The sequence below is a fragment of the Lepisma saccharinum genome, chromosome 14 (genome assembly GCF_977018435.1).
Source record: "Lepisma saccharinum chromosome 14, izLepSacc3.1, whole genome shotgun sequence".
Classification (NCBI taxonomy): domain Eukaryota; kingdom Metazoa; phylum Arthropoda; class Insecta; order Zygentoma; family Lepismatidae; genus Lepisma; species Lepisma saccharinum.
The window spans coordinates 22795106-22814695 of record NC_139242.1 but is presented as its reverse complement, the minus strand read 5'-3'; positions in this window follow the sequence as shown (position 1 = coordinate 22814695).

Sequence of the window (19590 nt, the reverse complement as noted above, 5' to 3'; positions counted from 1 at the left end):
CACTTAAACGTTTGGTCTGAGCTACAGACTTTATGTAGCTCAGACATAACGTTTAAGTGCATCATCGAAGAAGATGCATTCTGGTGCATCAAAATGCATCCAAACGCATCAACTGATGCATTGAAGTATATCTCGACTGTAATAAGTCCTCACTTAAATCAAATGATGCACTTTGGTGTTTCTTTGATGACATACAAAACACACCCAAATGCATCAAATGTGAATGTGATTCTTTGAAGAAGTGCATCAATCAATGCATTCTTGTGCATCAATCGATATGATGCATTTAGTTCTCTGAGTGTGCAGTCCCTTCAATTCGAACACAACATACTAAAGGAATATTACTCTATGGGAACAACGTACTTTATGGCTAGACAGATCCACAGATAAATACGATTTTTTTACGTGAATAGCGTGGAATGTCTGTTGTTGCAGGTATATGAGTCTCGCAACTCAAAGATGATGAGAAAGGGGTTTAGCAGTTAAATGTCCTTTCACTGCCGGTGGTGCAATTGCGAAATACGCACAGAACAAAAAGGGCCGGCAGTGATTGGAAAGGGTCAGATCGCTTTGAGTGGAGAGATGGAAGTCTTGAGAGAGGAAGATGGGTTCGAGACTGTGCGTGCCCGAACAGAGTAAGTTCCATCTTGCCTTGTATCTGCTATTCTCAATCACGACGGTTATGGGTCATACATATTTGGTTTTGTTATTTAATCTGGTCAGGTTTGTGCCTCAAACGTAGTCTTTTGGAGGGACATGAGCGAGCTTCAGCAAGCGAAAAATTATTTTTATTAGTGTAATTAATATATTTTTGCATGTTTTGAAAATTCTATTTTATTACATAAAATTTCTCAGGGTACACACAGAGAACTAAATGCATCATATCGATTCATGCAACAGAACGCATCCATTGATGCACTAAAGTGTATTTTATGGCCTCTGCGAAGAATCAGATTCACATTTGATGCATTTTGGTGCATTTCTGTATGTCGTAAAAGAAACACCAAAGTGCCTCATGTGATGCAAATGAGGATTTCTTTCAGTCAAGATGTACTTTAATGCATCCGTTGATGCGGTTTGTTTCACTTTGATGCGTTTTGTTTCCCCCTCCTGCATCATTTCTCATGATGATGCACTTAAACATTTGGTCTAAACTACATAAAGTTTAAGTGTATCATCGATAAAGATGAAGGAAGGTGCATCGAGGTGCATCAACGGATGCATTTAAGTGTATGTCGACTGAAAGAAATCCTCATTTGCATTACATGATGCACTTTGGTGTTTCTTTTACGACATACAGAAATGCACCAAAATGCATCGAATGTGAATCTGATTCTTCGCAGAGGCCATAAAATACACTTTAGTGCATCAATGGATGCGTTCTGCTGCATCAATCGATATGATGCATTTAGTTCTGTGTGTGTATAGCTACTCAAAGGCGAGTAGACGAGACACGTGTCACTTGGAAACGAACCTACATAAATAAATGCAAACTTTCGTGCCGAAGTAACAAGAAGCGCTAGATCTTATCCTTCCATGAAAGGAAATACAAGGAAATCCAATCCGGGACAGTTGCGGAGAGAACTAACATAACATAGAGAAAATCCTGCCATGTCATCAGTACAATGAAAATAATGAGTCAGAGCCCAACAAGGGCTGACACTCGAATACAAACACAACCCGCCAAGATATTGACTTGAAGTGACACGGTAAGCTACACATGTCGCCTATTGCTTGCGTGTCGGCTTATATATGCCAAAATGAACTAGTAAACCTTAGTCTAGTAGATTATTGTGATTTTTGGTTTATGAAATGTATACCCCTAGAGATTATTAAAACTGCAATTTTTGAGAATTTCTGGACATGGAATTTATTTTTGGATGTGCACCATTAATTTGTGGAACACGTGGAGGCGACTTCATTGGGATGTTTCCTACGCCAATACATGGTAGTCCAAAAAGGACTTTACAACTTTGTAAGTTTATAAAAAGAATATTAGGAAACGTTCAGAACGAACTGGTTGTGGTGTCATTTTTTTTAAGGAAATACATCAATTTTAACGAGCGTTGTGGAATAGTACCGAATTCCGCTACCGCAAGCATCAGCGGCAGTTCCATTAAAAATGGCTGCTTTCGCAGGTGTGTGTTTTGGCCGCATCTACTTCCAACAAGATGGTGCGCCACCTCACTACCTCACCTAAACCCGGGACATCCTCAACAGCCGATTTACAGGTCAATGAATGAAACCCCAGAAGTAAAAATCGAGGGGTGTCAGATCAGGTGAACGAGGTGGCCCATCTTGACCTATCCATCGACCTCTCTGAATTTCGACCCTGTTTCTGTATGTCTCTTCCCTATCTCGTCTTGCTTTCTTTCAATCACTCTTTGTGTCTCCATATCTCCCTATCATTCGCGTTTATTGCTTTCTTTGTTTTTTTCTCGTTTTTTTCTCTCTTGGACCTCGTCGGTGGCGTAGTGCCTTGTAATCAAGATATTCTCTATTCAATGGTGACACATTGCACAATGGTTCGAACTCCACTCAAGATGTAAGTTCAGTTACAATCAGTCTTTCAAAGCATAAACTATCTCTTTCACTATCATATTCTCCCTCTCTTTTCCTTACTTCTATTTCATTTTATTTCTAATTCTTTCCTTACCCCTTTTATTACACCTTGTTTCTCGTTTTCATCTTCTCTTTATTATTTATTTGTGCCCACATGTCTCTTTCCATCTCTCTCTCTTATTGCCCTCTTTCTTACTGCCTATCTGTTTCTATTAATGGGAGATTTGCCACTAGACTATCCTAGGCTATAGACTAGAGGCCGCACATAAATGAGACGCCGAAGGAGCAGAAGTGACAAAGACCGTCTACTATTAAAATTCCTTAACATTGTGACAATAGCAAAATAAAACAACTCCTTTTACTTGCTTATTTCATGAAAGAAAGAGGAGTAGATATTCTTTATTTCTATTTCTTTCTAATTTCTACCTCTCTCTCATGTTCTCTCTCGATTTCTTTCCTCTTTCTTTCTGCTCCTCTCTCTCTTTCGCGTGTTCTTCTTTTCTTACTTAATTTCTTCTCATTCTAACTCCTTTTCTTCTCTTTTTAACTCCTTTTCATCTCAAACTCATTTTCTTCTATTTTTAACTCCTTTTCTTCTCTTTTAACTCCTTTTCTTCTCTTTTAACTCCTTTTCATATATAACTCCTTTTCTTCTCTTTCTAACTCCTTTTCTTCTATTTTAAACTTCTTTTCACCTCTTTCTAACTCCTTTTCTTATCTTTTAACTCCTTTTCATCTCTAACTTTTTCTTCTCCTTTTCTTATCTATCTAACTCCTTTTCTTATCTTTTTAACTCCTTTTCACCTCTTTCTAACTTTTTCTTCTCCTTTTCTTATCTATCTAACTCCTTTTCTTATCTTTTTAACTACTTTTCATCTATAACTCCTTTCCTTCATTTCTTAACTCCTTTTCATCTCTAACTCCTTAACGTCTCTTTTTAACTCCTTTTCACCTCTTACTCCTTTTCTTCTCTTTCTAACTCCTTTTCATCTAACACCTTTTCTTCTCTTTTTAACTACTTTTCATCTCTTTCTAACACCTATTCTTCTATTTCTAGCTCCTTTTCTTCTCTGTTTTTATTTCTCATTCTCTTTGTCACACTTTTTCTCTCCCTCCCTCCCTCTCCCTCCCTCCCTCCCTCCCTCTCTCTCTCTCTCTCTCTCTCTCTCTTCCTTCCTTTCTCTCTCTCCAAGAAGTATAACCTCGTTAAAATGGAGGTTCTGTGGTGAGAACAAATTAAGAAATCCTAGCCTCGCCGACAGAGAGGTATTTTCCCATTCTCTCGTATCGATGGTTTGTACTCTCGGTCAACCTCACGTCGCGATAAATCACGGCGGCGGAATGTTTACAGCTGCGGCGTCTGACGGCTCCAAAAGGAACTACTGGCCACATCAAAAGCGGCTGTCAACCATGATTTTGTTTTCAGAGACATAACTGTCACAGAACGTGTGAAGGTTCTCTCAGAGTCCTAATGTGTGTGTTCTCTGCACTAAAATTTAGGCCCCCGTTTTTTTTCCTTCTCATTGTGATTTTTTTTCGTGGGATGACGTAGAAAGCGCGTGAGTTACTGGTCGTATTGCATTCGCATGGGTCTGCTTACGAGGGCGACGCGTCTCGTATTATCCAAAAGGACAGTTTATAAGGAGATTTTCCAACGTGTGCTAGCAATCGACGTCACTTGGACTAGGCAACTTATGCCGCATAGACTAAGCTTACTTTCGACCGCTCGTGACCGCCCACGCCTGAACGCTGAGATACTGATGACATTTATTTGTCGGTGTTACATTCTCTCCTGCTTTTATTATGTCTAACAGGGTGCGAATCAAAAGTAGAGCGGGGTATTAGGGTCTCAAGACACCCAAATGTCAACTACCCTTCCACAAAGTACACCCTGGACCAGGAGGGGAGGGGGGTGAAAAAAATTCTGCCCCTAGGCCCTGTTTTGTACCCTGCCTTCATTATTATTATGAATATTATTATTATTAAAATTTTGTTATCGTGGTACTTCACTTCCACTAATAAGAATTAGGGTAATTTCAGGAGAGATGCCACACTTTTTTGAAAAACACGATTTTTATAAAAGTGAAACACGATAACAAACATGAATAACCAGCACCAGAAACCTTATTATGTCAGTAGCAATATCCAATAAAAAAATGTAAATGTATTACACGTAATCAGATGGAGCTTGTTAAATTAACCCTTGCATTTGTGACATCTCTCCCATATATGTGGGAGAGATGCCTCTTTTAACGGGGTGAGATGGCACATGGAGTACAGATGCCACACTTAGTGAAAATGTGAAACAAATGTAATCAAAGCATCAATTAAAATATAAATTAGTGGAAAATATTCGGTTCCTTAAGTACTAAACTTACTTAGAACTAAAATCCCTATATGTAAGTAAAGGAATATGGTAAATGTAAAATGAATCCAATTTGTACATCTACCTTTTAAATTCTCGAGAATTTTATTTAGAAAACTAAGGCTATCTGAAATTTTTTTGACAAGTCTTCTTTAGAGTACTGCTTACTTAAGAATATATCATACTGAACAAATATTTATATATTCTCGTTAAAATAATATAGCCTAATTATCATGACAAATACAAACTCTGGGTAAAAAAGATCCAGCCATTAGAAAAGGAAATCTGAATTTCTGAAATGTGAACACAAATAAATGTTTCAGTGAAATCAGACCATAAAAATACTTAGGCCTATGTAACTAAATTTAACAAAGATATCCTGCTGTTTATCTCTGCCTAGTTAGGTTTTCTATTTATCTCAAAGCTTATCTTTTACAATCAATGCATGTCTCAAAGTATGGAGAACATGTTTCATGAAATCATCGAGAACAATAGGGACACTTAATCCACTCATCTGTTGTTTTTTTTGGTCTCTTTGTACTTTTCCCAGCACTCACAGCACACCCAAGAGGGCCCTTCTTTTTCATATTTGCAACTCAGAACAGCAGTAGATTCTTTTTGATCAGCAGTCTTCCCTTTTCCTCTTGATTTCTCTCTCTTCTGTTTCTCTACTTCTGAGGTCTATGTTCTCCTCTGTTGTCAAAATCATTCCCAACTGCTTTCTTGCTGAAGTTGACCTTTTGGGCAACTGTGTAACAGGACTTATTTTCTTCAATATTTTGGAAGGTGTATCTTGATGTTGTGGTGTAGAATGTGGCATTGGATCAGGGCAGGAGGATCTGCCAGCAACTGGTGATGGAGCCTTGGACAAAGGTCTTTTGGATGCCTTGTTTCGTCCATCATCTGAAGATGTTGATGTTGTCCCTCTTGTCTGCTCTTCTCCTTGTGATGTCTCTTCCACTGTGGATGGTCGAACTTCTGACATGAAGTATCTGGAATCTAGTTCGGGTTAAAGGGAAAAAATCCTGTTACCTCCCATGAACTTACAGCTTTTCCCACTGTTGCTGCTGCTTTCCAAGCATTTCCAAACAGTTGGCCTATGCCAGTTCGCTGAATTTTACGCTGCCGGTACTGGCTGCTAACTATCCAGACATGGGCCTCTTTCTGCAACATTGTCTTCAAAGACAGTGTCAAGGGGTTGCAGATAATGCGTCGTGTGGCTGGGTAGACACACGAGTGTGACATCGTTGACTTTTGCATCCTGAAGTAACTTAGGAGAATTGCAGTGGGTCGAGTGATCATCCAGTAGAAGTACTACATGACCTTGAGGTTTTTGCTGCAGAAATTGCTCATGAAACCATTTTATGAACAGGTCGGTGCTAATGTAGGAGGATTTGGGATTCATCCACATCTGGACGCCAGGAGAAAGTTCTCTTCCAAGCTCTTGTTTAACATTTTAACCTAGTTGGTATGCCATGCCATAATATCTCTCAGCCTCGCGAAGACCAATATCACCCTTGCTTAGTCTAGAGACAGCCTCCTTTAGAGTTTCTTCTGTCCATTTTCCCCGCTCTGAGCCAGGTTTACGAACATATACAGTCGGCATTTTGATTCTAGGATCATACATTTTAAGAGTAACACAAATATTTTTAAGTTGTTTTTAAATCTAATTTGATATTTCAATTTTTACTTCAGTATTGGAAGTGTGGCATCTCTCCTACATTAAATGTGTCGTCTCTCCTTTTTGTAGGGGAGATACGCCACGCGCCTACCACATGGTGAGAGAATGTCCCAGAAGCAAAATAACCAACGAGGTTATAGAGAAAGAATATAAACCACGCCCAAATCATGAAAACTGTACATTTCATGGTTGCATTAAGTCAAAACACGGTTACAGCAAAACCGTGAAAAAATTTTGAAGGTCTAGAATTGTCACTTACCTCACAAAATCACGTATTGAATTACAACGAAACGAGACATTGTATCCTCCTTCCGTGTCGCAACTGCAACTGAACTAACTTAGCGCACACTCCGGTAGAAGTGCCATCTGGCGGACTGTTTTGTAAATAACGTTTTCAAGTAGTGTGGCATCTCTCCTGGCGTGGCATCTCTCCTGAAATTACCCTAAGGCGTTGCGGATACGAAAGGCAAACTCAACAAACGTGCATTGTGAGGAAAACGCGTTTCAAGTACAAGTGCGAACTCCACAAAAAACTTTGGAAATCACGCATGAAATATTCCGATCTACTGTTACCAAGTTTTTGTGGAGTTCGCACTGTGCCTGACAACTTGAAACGCATTTCCCTCACAATGCACGTTTGTTGAGTTCGCCCTTCATATCAGCAACACGTCAATTGTAAACTTTAAAACATAGACACATCTGATTCAAAATTATTCATTATTATCATTATTATTATTATTATTTAATATCTCAATAGGGTTACAATTAAGCCATACAACATTTCATTTAGAACAATATTAATACAAATAATGACTTTATGCCCTATGTTGTAAAATATATAACTAACTAACTAACTCTCTAGCCTTCTTAAACCCGAAGGTTCATGGCTGCAGCAACACAGGCCTTCCATCTGTCCCTATCTTGAGCAAGATCTATATACTCTTTTCCATCCCTACCGATTTCCTTTAGGTCCATCTCAACGTTGTCCCTCCATCTTCGCCTTGGCCTTCCTACAGGTCTCTTACCATCTGGTTTCCCAACAAGAATCCTGTAAACTCCTCTTTCCTCTCCCATTCGTGCCACATGGCCTGCCCATCTAAGTCTTCTTGATTTAATTATTCTAATAATATCTGGACATGAATACAAATTATGTAGTTCTAAATTATGTAACCTTCTCCACTCACCTGTCTCCTCATCCCTTTTAGGTCCAAAGATTTTCCTAAGGATTTTATTTTCAAATACTCTCAATTTATGTTCCTCTTTTAATGTAAGGGACCAAGTTTCACACCCATATAATACTACAGGCAAAATTACTGTTTTGTATATTTTAACTTTTAGTTTCTTAGATATTAAACGAGAAGACAAAAGTTTATGAAGAGAGAAGTAACATGCATTTCCTGAATTAAGCCTACTTTTTATTTCCTCTTTAATATAATTTTCATTTGTTAATATTACTCCTAAGTATTTGAATTTGGAAACTGGTTCAAACGAGTTGTTATCAATAATTAGATTTTGATTATTACCTAACACTTGGTTTCGGCCTGTAAGCATATATTTAGTTTTCTCTTTGTTAACTTCCAAACCTATCTCTTTAGCAGTTTTGAAAAATATTTTAGCATTATTCTTAATCGTATTTATATCATCCCCCAGTAAGTCTACATCATCTGCATATGCTAACAACTGAGTCACACCATTTAATTTTAGTCCTTCTTTAGTTTCTTTTACCTTCCTTACAGCATATTCTAAGGCAAAATTAAAGAGCAATGGAGATAATGCATCTCCTTGTTTTAACCCATCGTGAATTATAAATTTGTCAGACATATTATTACCCACACGAATTTTACTTTCTGTTTCACTGGTGCATATTTTTATCATACTAACAAGCTTCTTAGGTATTCCAAACTCTACTAATATATTATAAATATATATATATACAAATTCTACATCTAAGGAAAATGAGATGAAATTACATGAGCATGTAGAGTGTTATATAATAGCAATGAAATAAGGAAAGTTTAAAGTTTGAGTGTTATTTGAAAGAAATGAGTTTGGATATGAGTGTGTATGGAATTACTGTTTGAAAAGGATAGGGATGAAAATTTAAATCATATTATTTGTTATGAATACTATGGAATATCTTATTCAGGTAGATGTAATGCATTCTCGAAGTGACTGTGAACTTTCGCAATTGTTGGAAATTATTTTGTTGGGGTGCATGTGACTGGTTCTTAAGCAATTATTTTGGATAGTTTCAAGTTTCTTCAGATGAGTTAACTTCGTTTTCGTTTATAAGCGCCATTTGCATTGTGCATTGTGCAGGATATCAACGTTCAAAATTTATGAAGACGCTCGCAAGAGGAATTTTGATTATTTAAACCTTCGATTTTCTGCCACTTTTGGCTATCTCGACGAAGAAGATGAGTGTTGGATTAGATTAAATTGATGAAGAATCATTCGCAAATACTCTTAAAAAAAATGAATCAAAATGACGGCGAGAATTGTTATGGTCAGATCCCGACCGGTGGAGAAATACCAAAGGATTTTATTTAATTTTTTATTTAAGTGGTTATGCTTGTTGTTATCTGCACTATAAATATCCGAAATTTCTTGAAATTAACAGTTTTTATCCAGAAGTGCAAAAACAATCACTTGCGGGGGAAGGGGATAGTGTGTAGAATTCGAGATTTTATCGACGTCGGCAAATTACGAATTTTTTCAGTCCCGAACGTCGGGATTATAAAATTTGCCTTCCCAATCCCTTTGCCCACAGCCTTAGTTATAGCAGTCAATATGATTCTAATGTCTGGTAATAACATTCTCTCCTTATTTTGTTGCACCTGTAACTTGCAGCCTGTAAATAAAATAAAAAATATTATTTTGCAATAAAATATCGCTACCATGTCACCATTGAAATTACATGAAAGTTCTCAGATATTTCAAGGGCAGGCACGTATCTAGAAATATATTTCAGGGGTCCCAACCAAGTGTCTCAGTAATAATAATAATAATGTTTACATTAAAATAATTATAATTACTATATTAAATTAATTGCAATAATATTAATTGTACTATGTAAATCATTAATATTGCATTGTTATTTTTACATGAATAGATAAAAGGTATAAGAGCTGATACGTATATAACAGCGTGTATTTATTATCTGTAGTTTATGTGAGTTAAAATCGCCAAAATTGTATAAAAACGTGTCCGCTGGCAACGAAATTAATGTCAAATAGGTTAAGAATTGAATATTTATTGAATAACAAAAAAGGATGTTAGATCCAGTTGTGGAAAAAATAAAGTACCTGATTAGTAATTTATGCATATTTTCATCAGTAGTGTACATAAATCTTTGATACTGTCGTATGATTCCAATTCATTAATTTCGGTGAAATGAATAACCATCGACTGTACAAACAATAAATGCTAAACAAGTATATTTTCATTATTTAATTTTAGTACTTGGTAAGTCTTTCGGGGCTTCTACCTCCTCCCTCCGGCCCCCCCGCTCTTGCCTCCACTATCCATTTCTAGGGGTCAGTTTTTCACCTAATTGTCCGTGTTTTCGGCATCGCTTTCACTAATCTGTTGCTCATTCAGTGGACGAACTCCCGACCGGCCACCCAAGAAGAATTTCATCAGTCCATCAAGCTCAATTGAACATATTGTGGCATGGGCCCCCGGCACCCACAATGACTCCATTGAAAAGCATCGCCCACTTTGGAAGTTTGTCAAGTGGCGGTGCTTTGGCTGCCAAACCAACTCACCTAAACCATTTTGTCACCTTTTCTTCCATCCCTTCTTGCTCCGATGGATAAAGGCGGGATTTTGGGGGGCCGAGCGCCGAACCCTCCCTTGGGGGGTCAAGAGGTCAAGTGCCACCCGACCCTCAGCTGCTGCAGTTTGTGTCAAAAAGGTGAGGTAGCTTCTTGAGAAACCTGCTCCCCGGGAAACATGTTGCCAGTACCAAATGCTGGATGTTCTTAAAAGCTTGACGTGCTGTGAAATGGCTAAAACCCGGCCCCCGCGGCGTAGTGGTTAGCGCTACGACGCCAGCGGTCCCGGGTTCGAATCCCGGCATGGGTATCCATGGGTATTTGTGAGTGTCTATTCATCAATTTCATCACTCATCCCATCTTCGCAATTAGCCAAAAGTGGCACAAAAAGCGAAGTAAAATAAAGCAAATCAATCAATCAAATCAAATGCCTATGGAGACAAATTTATGGTAAATAAAAGCTGAGGAGAGCGGTAAATAAAATGTTAGATCAGCGGTATATACCAACGGTGAAAAAAAAATTGGCACACACTTTTTCATTATGAGAGGAAACAACATACAAAGAGCTATAAATTGATAAACTACTACATTTTTATATACTGTACACATACACAAGTACTTAGCTGTCTAACCAAAAAGAAAACATCAACACAAAATCACTTCATTTCTAAATTGCATATCTCAAGTGATTTATTTATTGTATGTATTTAAAGGATGCTGTCCAACAAATAAAATAATCACTACTGCACATACACAAACACATGTTGAAAATTACATGATGATAAAGAAAATTCATTCATGACTGAACACAAATGACACCATTGTTTCCCTTGATGTGCGGGAACAGACTAATCTTATCGCTGCTACAGCTAGCAAGTTCAATGAAACTGGAAGTTGAGTAGACATTCGTTGGAAGAAAGGAATGCAGCTTGACAGGGAGCGAATCCCAATTTGCAGGGTCTTCCTGATGTGATCGAAAATAAAAAACGTTCTTCAGCTGCAAGTGGTATGAAACTTGCAAACTTTTCGTTACAAATCAACAGTTTGCGCACACAACCTCGATTGCCGGTTTTTGCATGTTTTCTACTTTATTTGATGATATTTCACGGTTATTTCGCGAAAAGCATTCATTTCGTGGAAAAGCACACATTTCGCATTACTTACTGCATTACTCATGCATATTTCACCATTGGGGATGTAATTACGTGCAGAATGTTCAAAATTGCATATTGCGATGGTACAATTCAACATCCTTGGATGCAATGGTCTCTTCCATTGCATCGGCGGACAGTGGTCACTGCCAAAGAGGCACGGATATTAGGGTGCCGCTACCTTCAAGATTAAGAACTAATCCTTCAGTAGACACAACCAAATACCAATGAAACAATCACCACAGTCCGCCTCCAGCTAGCTAGTCGGTAGGGGTGGGACACCACTGAAGGTTTTCATTGCAAATCAAGATAATTACTTAAAACAAAAAAGAAAGATTGGAAACAATTTTACTTGAGTTTAATGCTGATTAAGATAAGTAAAGAAGAAAGTTTTTAGATACAAAAGTTCTAGTTGTTTGTGATTGACATTTTCGAGAGGGGATGATTACTGAATCACCTGGGCTGGCGCACTGTTGTTTAATTTCGTTTTCTTACCCCTTCCATGGGTTCCTGGACGACACTGCCGTGGTGAAGCTACTATTCTTGTGTCCTGTGGTCCTTTATCAAAACACCGCTTCTGCATTGGTCAAACCGATCCTTTGGTGCATTTAGTTCCTTGCTCACACTTATGTATTCTATAACACTGTCCGCACAATAAACTTGTACTGAAAATAAGCATAGCAACTTGGACGTCAACTTGTTTTTGTCACCTCACACACTTAGGTATCTTAACACTGTCCACCATAATATCTCTTACACTCGGTACTGCTTAGTGGTCACCGACGGATCTCGATGGTATTCGACACCTCCGTCCTTCACCGTACTCGAGCCGAAACTGTTTCCACAAAATTTAGAATGTTATGGTTATGCCGAAATTGAGTTGACTTTTTGAATTCTATTGGTGGAAATTTGGAGGGAAAAGTTACAAGCAGCAAAGGACAGTTTGCAGTGATGTCAAACCTCCTATGACTTCAGGCAATAAATCCCCGCTACACCAAAGCAAAGTATCCAACCATATTATCATATTACTATAATTCTAGTGACACATCTTTGGAGTTTGCAACCAGTACAGGAGGATGCAGACCAGATGATCGGGACGTATAAAAGGGGTTATTGTGAGACAATGAGTTTTATGACTTGTGTCGCCAGAATGACTGGAGAGAGACACACAGTTGACAATAGCAGTGGCTGCCTCTGGGCCATTAGTGGAAAGATGAATAGAAGAGAGAGCTAGGTTAGCCGATAGTTGCCAGATTTAAGATATTCGCAAGAACGTTTAGTGTAAAGACATAGGGATTTCAGAAGTAAAGATGGCTGCGATGCGAGGCTAGACTCGGGGCGAATCCGTTATGGGCCATGTGTGGCGATTTAGGGTTTGCAAGGGGGAATCTTACAGCAATACTGGCAAGAAGTTGCTGCGAAATCAGAGAAATGCTGGAAAGATCTAGAAATATGAAGAAATGATAGAATTCTTGAATGATATTAGAAGATAATTAGAAATGAAGTATAGATATGAACAGTGGTGGAAAAGAACTGTTCCAATATTTTTTTCACATTTCGCGATTTCGCGCATCGCGAAAATTCAATGTCCCTACAAATGCCTAAAAAAGCATAATATTGTTTGGAGGTATGAATAAAATGTTTTGACTGTTTTTGAAAACTTATGTTACGTACATTTCAGATCCGATTGATGCCACTCTGTCAACCTTGAGTAATTTGAGTAATTCAAGATGACGTCCAATATGGCGGTCTTTCCAGGGACGTGAAGTTTTCGTTTTATTTTTCCCTAAATTTTGGTGTTACTTTTTACCGCAATTCGGTGTTATTTCTCGCGATTTAAAGCAAAATTCGGTGTTTTTAATTGAAAATCGGTGTTATTTTTACATGCGTTTTCACTGTTTCTTCTATGCATAATATTTGCAAATTGCTTTACTTATGGAAAATTGATATAAATTTTGGTTTAAAAGACAAAAAGAAATACATTTAAGGCTTACCTTTGTGAGAAATGACGAAATTTCATGCATTTGGAAAAATGTGTCATCGGACACAAAATATGAAATATTTATTGAAGGCTATCACCCAAATCTTTGAACACAATCATATTTTCAACTTTTCACTCTCACCGAATAAAATTTTCAAAAATTATTTTCGTGAATTCACTTTTCAGTTTACAATAACATTATTCATTTTCCATGCAGAGATTGTGTGTAGTAAATGTTCACAGTATGCACTCACAACATTTCCTGTACAAAACACTTATAATTAGAAAGATGGCACTTTTTCCCATTTACTCCAATGAAATGATTGCATTAACAAAGGTAATTCGATCGAAGTGCAATGTACTCATTGTCTGCTTTCCTTCCTTTAGGCTTCTCGAAGCCTTCGACGACAGAAATTTGGCAATCTGTTTCACTCGATTTAGCATTCTTCTCGGGCCTCTCTGACGGCGTAGTGGTAACGTAACCGCCTTGAAATCAAGCGGTCCCAGGTTCGATATCCGGTGGAGGCACCACGATGGTTGGAATCCCAGTTTAAAATGTAGGTCCAGTACCGATTAGCCTTTATGTGCATAAAGTGAACGTAAAACAACAATTCAAACAAAAACCCGTGTCTTCTTAATGTGCCTCTTACTTCCGTTGGGCTTAGTCAAGAAATCCTTCCGCTCCCGTGTTGCGTGTTATTTTGTAATTCAATGATTACAAAATATTGTAGTTCTCTCAGAATAATCAAAATCTAATTATTGATAACAACTCGTTTGAACCAGTTTCCAAATTCAAGTACTTAAAAATAATACTAACAAATGAAAATGATATTAAAGGGGACATAAAAAGCAGGCTTAATTCAGGAAATGCATGTTACTTGTCTCTTCATAATATCTCGTTTAATATCTAAGAAACTAAAAGTTAAAATATACAAAACAGTAATTTTGCCTGTAACATTATACGGATGCGAAACTTGGTCCCTTACATTCAAAGAAGAACATAAATTGAGAGTATTTGAAAATAAGATCCTTAGGAAAATATTTGGACCTAAAAGGGATGAGGAGACCGGTGAGTGGAGAAGGTTACACAATTTAGAAGTACATAATTTGTATTCATGTCCACATATTATTAGAATGATTAAATGAAGAAGACTTAGGTGGGCAGGCCATGTGGCACGAATGGGAGAGGAAAGAGGAGTTTACTGGGTTCTTGTTGGGAAACCTAATGGTAAGAGACCAGTAGGAAGGCCAAGACGAAGCTGGAGGGACAACGTTGAGATGGACCTAAAGGAAATTGGTAGGGATGGAAAAGAGTAGATTGGTCTTGCTCAGGATAGGGACAGATGGAAGGCCTGTGTTGCTGCAGCCTAGAACCTTCGGGTTTAAGAAGACTAGAGAGTTAGGTAGTTGTAGTTCTTTCAGAAGCAAACTAATTAATTTACTGTGGGCTTTGGCTACTGCGAAATACATCACAGGAGGAAAAGGAAATGCAGCGTCAGGGATTCTGACTGACTGAAATTTCCCTAACAATACTACAAAATCCCTCTTACAACTCAAAATAACCTTTTGTGTACATATATATACCTACACCTCTATCCACCTCCCCTGCAACACAACAGGATTTTTCTCCCTGAAAATTCTCCTTTCCTCTGAAACTTCCCAACTGAGGAGATCCCCGCAGCGAATTGTATTTCGGGACGAGGTTAAACACTGTCAGTCATTTCTGCGCCAAACTGCAATAAATGAAGCATGGCAATCTAGTATTTTGAATCGAACTTTCACTAGCTAGTCAATGACAGATCTCGTAGCATTTCAGGTAGTCGTTTCTGAACAAAGGAAGTGTTATGCCCAGTTAATATTGCATATTTCGCGGCGTTTTTCGCTTTTAAGTTCAAAATTCGGTGTTATTCTGAAAAATTGTGTAATTCGCGTTATTTCGCGATTCCGAAGCACCGAAAACTTACTTCCTTAACAAATACATTTTTAAACACTTTATTTTGCTTTCCACAACTTTTCGGTGTTATCGTTAAAATGAAAACTTCACATCCTTACTTATATATCAGTAACCAACAGTCATAAGCAGATATATTTTTTTGAGTTGATATTCACTGGCCATGAAAAATATTCTGTTTAGTCAGTGGTTTTGCCGTAATTTCAAGATTCAAGACCACGAACTGAAGGTTTTGCTTTCTTTTTGGAGCAGATAAATGCACCACATTATTATTATTATTGTTGTTGTTGTTGTTATTATTATACATTCATTCATTCGTTGTTTTCTGCCCAGGGGCAGGTCTTTCCTTGCAACCTCCATGCTGTTCGATCTTGAGCCCTTCGCTTTATAGCTGCGTAGGACCCATTTATTTTGATGTCGTCAATCATTTGGAATCTTCTTCTTCCCCGGATTTTCTTTCCCCTCGACCACTCCTTCAATAGCATCCCTTAGGATACAGTTTCTTCTCATCCAGTGGCCCAACAAATTTATTTTTCTCTTCATAATTATCTCCAGCATTGATCTCTTTCCCCCAACTCTTTCCACAACTGTTTCATTTCTAACTTTTTCTATCCATTTCACCCGTTCCATTCGTCTCCACAACTATTTCCAGAGGTTTCAGTCGTTTTTTCTGACTTGTTCTCAGTGTCCATGTTTCCGCACCATACACATACCATTCCACACATACCATTAGTCTTTACCTCAGTTCTTTGTTCATAGATCCACAGAAAATATTTTTCCTTCTATTGAAGGCTTCCTTCGCCAATGCTATTCTTACTTTTATTTCTTGGCTGCATTTCATATCACTGCTTACGATGCATCCAATATATTTAATGCTGTCTACTTGTTCGATTCTCTTACCTCTGATTCTCACATTTGCTTCCTATGCTTTCTTCCGATCACCATCAGTGACGACGCCAGAGGGGGGAAGAGGCGGGCACTTCGCTTCCTTTTCCGCAACCTCCCCCAACTGACGTTAATTAAATTTAGTATAATAAGATAGTTCAATTCTAAGAGTATGACGATTTTCACCTTTTCTAAGTGGTGTATTCTGCATGATATCACTTTCCTGCTTATAATACCAACATGACTAGAACAAAAAATAATTTTGTTTTTGTAATATACCTATATGTGTGTGTGACTTTCGTTCAAGATTCCAGCGCCGACCTGTGCATAGGTGATTTCTCATTCATTTATGTTCTGTAATCGTCGCCATTAATCTAAGTTTTAACCAGTTTTAAGAACTGGAAAAAAAACCTTAAATGTAGATGGTTTTAAAACATCACGAACATTCTGAGGACCACAAAACATCATCTGCAGTACGGAAAAGTTATTCTAATAGTGGATCGTTAGTGACCACAAATTAGTGAAAGAAATTCAAAGGTGATTCAAGAAAACCAACACTACATGTCGCTGTTGTGGACGCATAGCTGTTTCTTACTATACAGTGACTTGCTTTTCAAGATGATGAGTCTGACGCAACCCTTAACAGAGTTCTTGGAACACTTGAATTTAATTTCAAAAGGAGGCGATATTTTTCGGAAATGTACTAAACTTGACCTGAAAATGCACACTCAAAATTCGATTCAAAACAAATTTATCTGCGTAATGTCCACACTTATTCTCAGCAAAATAAGGCAGAAAGTGGAAGAGGCGAAAGTATTCGCACTGATGTCAGATGAAACAAAAGACAGTGCGAGAAAGGAGCAGGGCAGATATTTGTATCGCGGGCAGATAAAATAACGCTTTTTAGGATTTGCCGTTCCCCATTCATTAGATGCAGGTTCGCTCTTTGCACTCACTCACTCTCCAGCCTTCTTGAACCCGAAGGTTCATGGCTGCAGCAACACAGACCTTCCATCTGTCCCTACCTGAGAAAGATCTATATACTCTTTTTCATCCCTACCAATTTCCTTTAGGTCCATTTTCGTCTTGGTCTTCCTACTGGTCTCTTACCATCAGGTTTCCCAACAAGAATCCAATAAACTCTTCTTTCCTCTCCCATTCGTGCCACATGGCCTGCCCACCTAAATCTTCTTCATTTAAATTCTAATAATATCTGGACATGAATACAAATTATGTACTTCTAAATTGTGTAACCTTCTCCATTCACCTGTCTCCTCATCCCTTTTAGGCCCAAATATTTTCCTAAGAATCTTATTTTCAAATACTCTCAATTTATGTTCTTCTTTCAATGTAAGGGACCAAGTTGCGCATTGGTATAATATTACAGGCAAAATTACTGTTTTGTATATTTTAACTTTTAGTTTCTTAGATATTAAACGAGAAGATAAAAGTTTATGAAGAGAAAAGTAACATGCATTTCCTGAATTAATGCTTTTATTTCCTCTTTAATATAATTTTCATTTGTTAGTATTACTCCTAAGTACTTGAATTTGGAAACTGGTTCAAACGAGTTATTATCAATAATTAGATTGTAAGTATATATTAAGTTTTCTCTTTGCTAACTTCCAAACCTATCTCTTTAGCTGCTTTGATAAATATTTTAGCATTATTCTTCATTGTATTTGTTCGCTCTTTGCAGATATCAAAATCAAGGAACTTATTTCCAAGATCTCCATAGATGCCTGAAATTGTGTAGCACAAACATAAGTTGAAGTGGTAGAGTGAGAGGTGCACCAGGGTCAGAATATTTCTTGAATTATGAGATAACTGTAACCTTTTTCAGATTTTATTCCTGTGGTATGATTTCTCTGAGAGGTGAAACGCAGATTTCGCCCAAAAATCTTATGCGTTACGACGATGGAGCGAAAGTATTCCAAATGGATTTCTTGCATATCCTAGGAAAATATAAATTGGCATTTCACAAGGTTCACACTCTAGTTGTATTCTCTGTAACAGTCCCAGTTTCCAATGCAGCATGTGAAAGAACCTCTTCTTGTTTGAAACCTTTGAAAAACCTTGCTCGAAATTGGATGCCTACTGCCTCATTTGGCTGTCCTTGTTATTGAGAAGATGATGTCAAGTCTTGGACGTACCGAAGGTGGGCAATGTGTTCTCCAAAGCACATACAGCAGAATTCTCATAGAGGAGAATTGCACTTCACTAAGTGACTTTCGTTGTTTCTAATTAGTGTTGTCCACGGGACGAGACGGGACAAGCTTTTAAAAATTCGAGACGAGACGAGATTGATCATGTGTCCCGAGACAAACGAATATTTTCGAGACAAGACAGCATTTCACAGCATTTCCACGAGACGAGTCAGGCCAAAGTCTCGTCTCGTGGGCAACACTATTTCTAATACTTAAGAAAATTAATTTCTTCCAATTTCATGTTTATGATTCATTGATTTGGTGTTTTAAGTCCACTTTATGAGTATGTACAGTAAGGCTAATCGGGATTTAAAGTGGGATCCGAACCACATGTGCCTCCCCCGGGTATCGAACCCGGGACCCCTTGATAATTTCATATTTATGTTGCAAGAAAATTAAACTCTTCGAAACATTTTTTTGTTATTTATATTATTATCTTATAACTTTAATATTTATATCAGTAGTTTCATCTCAAGAAAGAAATTATAAATGGGGAAACTCTTTTAAACCATTTTCTACCTGTCTTCCAACACAGGCCGCTAGAGACAACGCAACGAATAAAAAAGTAATATAATAATAAATAACCCGAGGCTCGACAGCCCTTGAAGGGCCTAGGCCGATCTCCCGTCTGCCAGTCTCCCTCCCACAATCCTACCTAGAGGTGTGGAGATCTTCAACCGGTAATGTGGTGACGTGGGGTCAGCACGTCGAACCATCATCCTTTATAAGAGATTTCCGAGACCGGGTTACGCTACTCACTCGTAGCTCCCCTATTTCCTCAGGATGTTGAGTTGTCACCGGTCCTATACACAGGCCGAGAATCCAGAGACAGAATCTAGGCGGACTCGAACTCATGCCGTTCCGCAGTCGGAGTCCAAAAGCACAGCGCCACGGAAGAAGACAGTTTGTTTACTTATGAAATGAAATTTTTTATTTGAAACAATGTAATTCACTACAGCGTCAAAATCCAATGAAAAGTTAAAAAAAGAAAACAGAATTATGTTATTGGGCATGATTAAATATTGCCACTT